Genomic DNA, 7,698 nt, shown 5'->3' with positions numbered 1-7,698 from the left:
AGAGGAAATCCACCCCTCACTCTGGAAGCTTCCATGGCTGCCAGTCATCCCCCCCCCCCCCCCCGCAGGGCAGGGAGAAAGGCTCTGCCAGCCTGCCTCAGGACTTTGGCCCCAGGGCTACAATTTGTGTTGTCGTTGAGTCCGTGATTTTTTCATTTTTGCACAGGAGTCATTTTGCTTCATGTTGTGTGTTTGGAACTGAACCCTGAGAATGGGTGAACTGAGGAAGGCAGCACAATAATGGGGCGGGGGGGGGGGGGGTTTGGAGTGGCTGCCAGCAGGGCCTGCCCTTCTGCGTGGAGCTCCCCCTTTGCAGACACCACACACTGGGGTTGCAACCTCCCCCTCTCTCCCCAAGGGGGCAACCTAGAGATCCCCTGCTCTTACAAGAAGCCAGAACAGAAAAGGGTGAAGAGGAGGTGGGGTGGTACCCATAAGGAAATACTAGAGGAGAGTAACACTCCAGTGGAAAGTAGCCGGGTGAAGTTAAGGGAGAGGAGAATGAACAGGATAGTGATTAGCGTCTGCTACAGACTGCCTGACCAGGGCGCGGGGCTAGCAGGAAAATGGACAGGACTGAGCGGTTTCTGAGCGGAACAGGCTTCCTCAGGAGGTGGTGGGTTCTCCATCTTTGGAGATTCATAAACAGAGGCTGGATAGCCATCTGGCAGAGAGGCTGATTCTGGGAAGGCTCAAGGGGGTGGCAGATGACAGTGGATGAGTGATAGGGATGTGAGGGTCCTGCGTATGATACTATGATTCAGTGATTCAGTGATTCTGTCTAGTGCCCCTGGATTCTGCAGCCCTCCTATTTCCCAGCCCCCGGGCTGGTGAGAAGGCCTCCGTATCTCTTCTGTGGCAACCAGCTCTGGAGCCAGTGGCCTACAGCCTCTCATCAGGGCTCCAGGGCTAGCTCAGCCTGCCTCTCTTTGGACATTCTGCCCGCTCTGTGAGGTCAGCAGGCCGCTTACTCAACAATGGTGTCAGCAGGTGAGGTCACTAGAGTGGCTGTTGGCAAAACCACCTCTCTCGGCCAGCCTGCAGGTGCTGGGGGGAGGAGGGGGAGGCTGGAGGAAGATCATCCCCCCTCCCCTCCCCGAACCCAAAGAGAAGCATCCTGATCAAATGAAGCCATTTTTCACATCTGAGGTTCTTCCTCTGGTGAGTTTGCCAAGCCCGCAAGCAAAGTCCACATGCTGGTTATGGGTTTTCAAGTGGATGTGAGAATCACATTGGGCAGGACAGAAGCTGAAAACCATGTGGTGGGAAGTGCCTCCCCTTGAGAATTTGGCTATTATATTGACTGGGAGAACAAGTGCATGCGGAAGAGATTTTCTCCCCAAACCCATTTCTCGGTTTTCAGCAAGAGGCAGGAGGTCTGTCCCCCCAAGTCCTCCCCAGTAACTGCCCATGAGTCCCCTCAGGACAAAAACAAGGACCGGGGTTAGCTACGGACCACAGAGAGGCTCTTTCAAATCTTGCCACTTCTGGGGCCTTCCAAGAGGTATCTGTGACTCTGGAAGGCCCACCATCGGCCCTGGAGGCCCTCTAGCCGAGGCCCTGAGAGACTCTAGTGGCAGCCCCCAAAGCTCTGGGCACATAAGAGCCCCACTGGGGATCAGTCTTCTCCCCCCAAGTGTCTGGGTGAGGATGGTCTCGATTTCCCTCCTGTGCTGAACACTCTTTTCTCTCTTCTGATTGGCAGGCCTAATGCAGCAAATGCCAGTTGGATCTGCCCCGAACGTACCTGTGAGTATGTGGGTGGGAAGGAACACCCCTCCGATTCTCAGGCCTCCTGGTAACAAGGGTGCCAGCCTTCAGGTAGGGCCTGGGAATGCCCTGGCATTCCACCTCATCTTCAGACTACATAGAACTGTTCCCCTAGAGGAAAGGGCTACTTTAGAGGGTGGACTCTTGGGTCTTGTACCCCTTGAAGGTCCCAGACCCACCAAGACTCCACTCCCAAATCCCCAGGTGTACTCATCCTGGACCTGCTGACCCTTTCTGCAGTTGGGGTCCAAGCATCCCTGGAAAAAAGAAACCTCCCTTGGGCTGTTGGAGATTCAGGATACTCATTTCCAACTCCACCCTCTCCATCCTGGCTTTTGGGTTCTGCTCTGAGCTCAGTGTTCGCCCGCAACTGATGGGCCTCTTAATGAAGCCCCCATCCAGGGCTCCTGAACATCTCCCTCAGAGCTCCTGTGTTGCCTCCTTCCCCCTCAGGCCTAGAGGCAGGGGAGAAAACCTCTTCTCTTCAGTCTCTCCTCAGCTGACGGTCACCGTCTTCTTGATGTCTGATGTCTGTGGCTTACCAAAAGAGTGTGGCACCTACCCCAGCAGAGGTCTTGTGGGCTCATCTGGGTTCGTGAAAAAACTGCTGGACTCCCAAACCACAGCTCGTTTCCTGAGGAGATCCAGCAGCGGCCTTCTTCCCAATGCTTCTCTCCACTTGGACAGATCCAGGCTCCTGATATTTGGGCGGCACTCTGTGAAAACCCTACAGGAACTCTGGTTCCCCAGTGACAGCTGTTGGGGGTTGCAGGTGGGTGGCAGAAGGGGCAGGAGGCCCACCCTCCCTTCCCGCCCTCCCTTCCCCTGTGCCTCCATGGAAACATCAACCCGCCCTTTGGGTGCTGGAGACTTAATTTCCTCCAGTGCACTTCCACACTCTCTGTCCTGGCTTCTTGGCCTTGTCTTTGCGGTCAGCGTTCAGTGTTACTGATGGGCCCCTTAATGAAATCCCCATCTAGTGCTCCTGCATCCACAGTCCTTGGGGATTTGGGGGGGAGCTGAGCATCACCCTTGGAGCTCCTGTCTCGCATCCTTCCCCCTAAGTCCAACAAGCAGGCAAAAAAAAAAAAAAAAAACCCTCCACCTCTCTGTGGTCTCTCCCTAGGTGACAGTCTTCGTCTTCTTGGGGGCAGCCAGCTTCTACCACCATGTGCCTGTGGCCTCCCCAACTAGTATGGCAGCTATTCCAGCAGACGCCCCGGCTGGTTAATCTGGTTTTTTTGGAAAAACACTGGACTCCCCAACCATTTCATGAGCAGATCTGGCAGCAGCCTCCCTCCTACTGCTTCTCTCCACTTGGGAGGCCCTGGCTGCCTTTGAACTGCAAGATGTCCAAAACCTTCAGGAACTTTGGTCTTCGTTGAGAGCTGCCAGGCGTTGCAGGTGGGTGTCGGGAAGAGCAGCAATCCCTCCCTCCTTTCCCATCCCTTCCTCTGGGCCTGGAAACATGAACCATCCCCTGGTCCATGGGAGACTATCCTCCTTTGCAACTCCACCCTCTTAGTCCTGGCTTTCGGGTCATGTCCTTGAGGTCAGTGTGCTCCCACTACTGATGGGCCCCTGACTGAAGTCCCCATCTGGAGGGGGCTCTGGAGTCCATGTGCCATGGAGCTTTGGGCTGAGTGTCTCCCTCTGAGCTCCTGTGTTGTGTTCTTCTTGAGCCCAGAAGCAAGCGAGAAAACCTCCTCTCTTCGGTCTCTCCTCAGGTCACCGTCACAGTCTTCTTGGGGACAGCCAATTTCTACCTCCTGATGCCAACCCATTCCCAAAACATGTGGCACCGACCCCAGCAGAGTCCCCACTAGGCTCATTTGGCTTCCTGGATAAACTGCTGGTCTTCCCTACCACAGTCCATTTCCTGAGGAGATCTAGCAGCAGACGACTTATTCCCACTGCTTCTCTCCACTTGGATAGCCCCAGGCACCTGACGTTTGGTCTTCAGGATGTGGAAAACCTGCAGGAAGTCTGGGTCCTCCTTGAGAACTGTCAGGGGCTACAGGTGGGTGGCAGAAATTGCAAGAGACCCTCCCTCCCCACCCCTGGAAACATGAACTGTCCCTTGGGCTGTTGGAGACTGAGTTTTCTCCTTGGGAACGCCAACCTCTCTGTCCTGGGTTTTGAGACTTGTTTTTAAGGTCTACATGCACCTGCTACTGATGGGCTTTTTGTTGAAGTCCCCATCCAGTGCTCCTGAATCCACAGGCCATGGGCATTTGGACTGAGCTGAGCATCGCCCTCTGAGCATCGCCCTCTGCCTTGTGTCCATCCCCCTCAGTACAAGAAGCAGGGGAGAAAAATCTCCTCCTCTCTTTGGTCTCTCCTTAGATGACATTCTTAGTCTTCTTGGGGTAGGCAGGCAGCTGCTATCACCAGATGCCTGTGGCTTCCCCAAATACTATTGCACCTACCCCAGCAGAGGCCCTGGTTGGTTCCTCTGGAAAAACCGCTGGACTCCCCAACCACAGTCAGTTTCCTGAGATCTACCAGCAGACTTCTTCCCACAGATTCTCTCCACTTGAACTTCCCCGGGGGCCTGAAATATGGAGTGCAGTAAGTAGAAAACCTGAAGGAACCCTGGGTCCTCATTGACAGCTGCTGGGGGTTTCAGGTGGGTGCTGGAAAGCGCAGGAGACTCTCCCTCCCTTCCCTACTTTCCTCCCTCCAGGCCTTCCTGGAAACATGAACCCTCCCTTGGGCCATTGGAGACTCCTTTGGAACTCCACCCTCTCTGTCCTGGGATTCAGGTCTTGTCCTTGATCTCAGCATGTACCTGATACCGACAGGCCTATTGATGAAGTCCACATCCAGTGCTCCTGAATTCACAGGCCGTGGGGACTTGCGCTGAGCTGAGCATCTCCCTCTGAGCTACTTTGTTGCATCTTTCCCCTTTTGTCCAAGAAGCAGGAAAAGAAATCTCCGCTCTCTCCTTTGGTGACACTCACAGTCTTCTTGGGGGCAGCCAACTTCTACCACCTGATGCCCATGACGTCCTTAAAGAGTGCGGCACCACCCCAGCAGAGGCCCCACTTGGCTCATGTGGGTCCGCGGAAAAAAAGCTGGACTGTCCAAGTGCAGCTAATTTGGTGAGGAGATCCAGCAGCTGATGTCCTCCTACTGCTTCTCTCCCTTTGGTGGCCCTGGATGCCTGAAAGTTGTACTGCAATATCTGAAAAACCTGCAAGAACTCTGGGTCTTCTATGAGAACTGCCAGAGGCCTTCCCTCCCTTCCCCCACGCCTTCTAAGACGTATGAACCTTTCCTTGGGCCATTGGAGCTTTTAATTCCTCTTTGGAACTCCACCCTCTTCATCGTGGCTTTTGGGTCATTGAGCACCCGCTGCTGATGGGCCCTTGATGAAATCGCCATTCAGGGCTCCTGAGTACTTGGGCCATGGGCATTTGGACAGAGCTCAGCATCTCTCTCTAAGCCTTCCTCCTACTGGAATTTGGATTGCTGTATGCGGAAAACCTGAAGGAACTCTGGGTCTTCATCAAGAGCTGCCAGAACCCTTCCTTGGGCCATTGGAGCCTTTAATTCCTCTTTGGAACTCCACCCTCTTCATCGTGGCTTTTGGGTCATTGAGCACCCATTGCTGATGGGCCCTTGATGAAATCACCATTCAGGGCTCCTGAGTACTTGGGCCATGGGCATTTGGACAGAGCTCAGCATCTCTCTCTAAGCCTTCCTCCTACTGGAATTTGGATTGCTGTATGCGGAAAACCTGAAGGAACTCTGAGTCTTCATCAAGAGCTGCCAGAACCCTTCCTTGGGCCATTGGAGCCTTTAATTCCTCTTTGGAACTCCACCCTCTTCATCGTGGCTTTTGGGTCATTGAGCACCCGCTGCTGATGGGCCCTTGATGAAATCGCCATTCAGGGCTCCTGAGTACTTGGGCCATGGGCATTTGGACAGAGCTCAGCATCTCTCTCTAAGCCTTCCTCCTACTGGAATTTGGACTGCTGTATGCGGAAAACCTGAAGGAACTCTGGGTCCTCATCAAGAGCTGTCAGAACCCTTCCTTGGGCCATTAGAGCCTTTAATTCCTCTTTGGAACTCCACCCTCTTCATCGTGGCTTTTGGGTCATTGAGCACCCATTGCTGATGGGCCCTTGATGAAATCACCATTCAGGGCTCCTGAGTACTTGGGCCATGGGCATTTGGACGGAGCTCAGCATCTCTCTCTAAGCCTTCCTCCTACTGGAATTTGGACTGCTGTATGCGGAAAACCTGAAGGAACTCACCAAGAGCTGCCAGAACCCTTCCTTGGGCCATTGGAGCCTATAATTCCTTTTTGGAACTCCACCATTGGAGCTTTTGGGTCATTGAGCACCCGCTGCTGATGGGCCCTTGATGAAATCCCCATCCAGGGCTCCTGAGTACTTGGGCTGTCGGCATTTGGATGGAGCTCAGCATCTCTCTCCGAGGCTTCCTTCTATTGGAATTTGGACTGCTGTATGCGGAAAACCTGAAGGAACTCTGGGTCTTCATCGAGAGCTGCCAGAACCCTTCCTTGGGCCATTGGAGCCTATAATTCCTCTTTGGAACTCCACCCTCTTCATTGTGGCTTTTGGGTCAATGAGCACCCATTGCTGATGGGCCCTTGATGAAATCGCCATTCAGGGCTCCTGAGTACTTGGGCCATGGGCATTTGGGCTCATCTGAGCATCTCTCTCTGAGCCTTCCTACTGGAATTTCGACTGCTGTATGTGGAAAACGTGAAGGAACTCTGGGTCTTCATTGACAGATGCTAGATGTTGTGAGTGGGTAGCAGAAATATCCGGATGCCAAATCCCTACACGATGGGCATCCTCTTTCTTTTGGATAGCTGGATGTGGATCTGGAAGTCCAGAATCTGATATTCATATACAACTCCATTTCCCAGTGGAGAAAAACCTGCTCATTGACCAAAGGCTAAATAGCTCCTGCACCATGAGTCTTTCATACATAAGCACTTAGGTCTCTGGTCAGTTTTGACCTGCCAAGTGGAACCTGAATGCTGGCATGCTCAGGTCCTCCTGCCAGCCCTAAAGAAGGGCATGCGCTCCCTTCTAGGATTGCTGAGATGGAATTTTCTTCTTTTCATTAGAAGAGACCTAGATGAACATAAACTTATAAGAAATAGACAAAGGCAGGCATCTAGCAAGGCAGACAGGCAGGAAGTCAGGGAAGGGAAGGGAAAGGAGAGGGAAGGAGGAATGGAGATGGAGGGATAGAGGGAGGGAAAACGGGAAGGAAGGCGAGGGTGGGAAGGGAAGAAAGTTTAGGTGGGAGGGAGGAAAGGGATAGTGGAGGGTGGGAAAGGAGGGAAGGTTGGGAGGGAAGTGAGGGTGGAAAGGGGGATGTTGGGAGGTAGGGAGGGAATGTAGGTTGGGAAGGGAGGGAGGGGAGGGAATGTTGCGTCGTAGGGATGTGAGGGAGGGAGGGATGGTTGGGAGGAAGGGAGGGAAGGGAGGTAGCAGAGGGTGGGAAGGGAGGGACTATTGCGTCGTAGGGAGGGGAGGGAGAAAATATTGGGGGGAAAGCACGATGTAGAGGGTGGGATGAGAGGGAGGGGAGGGTGGATGGAGGGGAGGGTGCAGAGGGAAGGAAGGGAGGGAATGTTAGGGGTAGGTAGGAACAGGAATGGGGTGGGAAGGGATGGTGGAGAGGAAGGGATGGTTGGGAGTAAGGTAGGGAAGAGAGGGAATGTAGGGTTTGGAGGGCGGAGAGAGAGGGATGGTTGGAAGGGAGGTAAGGGAGGGAGAGAAGAGAGGGAATGGAGGGTGGGAAGGGAGGGAGGGAAAAGTGGGAATGGAGGAAATGTTGTATCGTAGGGAGGGGAGGGATGGTTGGGAGGAAGACAGGGAAGGGAGGTAGTCGAGGGTCAGAACGAGGGAATGTTGCGTCGTAGGGAGGGGAGGGAGGGAA

The 7,698-nt window shown here is 53.9% G+C and overlaps 1 long non-coding RNA gene across 7 annotated transcripts; it reads left to right on the top strand.

Moving 5' to 3' along the window:
* Nucleotides 1–1,018: 1,018 nt before the first annotated feature.
* Nucleotides 1,019–6,970, top strand: LOC143835114 (uncharacterized). 7 transcript variants are annotated; one of them, XR_013230002.1, is made up of 7 exons: nucleotides 1,019–1,161; nucleotides 1,706–1,821; nucleotides 2,259–2,542; nucleotides 2,897–3,174; nucleotides 3,498–3,790; nucleotides 4,296–4,341; nucleotides 4,690–6,970. It is a non-coding gene; the product is annotated as an uncharacterized LOC143835114 (long non-coding RNA). The 7 variants fall into 7 exon arrangements; XR_013230000.1 differs by having other exon boundaries at nucleotides 4,296–4,399; nucleotides 4,696–6,970; XR_013229999.1 differs by having other exon boundaries at nucleotides 4,296–4,399; nucleotides 4,693–6,970.
* The last annotated feature ends 728 nt before the right edge of the window (nucleotides 6,971–7,698 follow it).

Source organism: Paroedura picta, chromosome 4, assembly GCF_049243985.1.
Source record: "Paroedura picta isolate Pp20150507F chromosome 4, Ppicta_v3.0, whole genome shotgun sequence".
Lineage (NCBI taxonomy): Eukaryota > Metazoa > Chordata > Lepidosauria > Squamata > Gekkonidae > Paroedura > Paroedura picta.
Note: the sequence above shows the minus strand (reverse complement) of the source record. Positions and strands in the feature narration are given on the sequence as shown.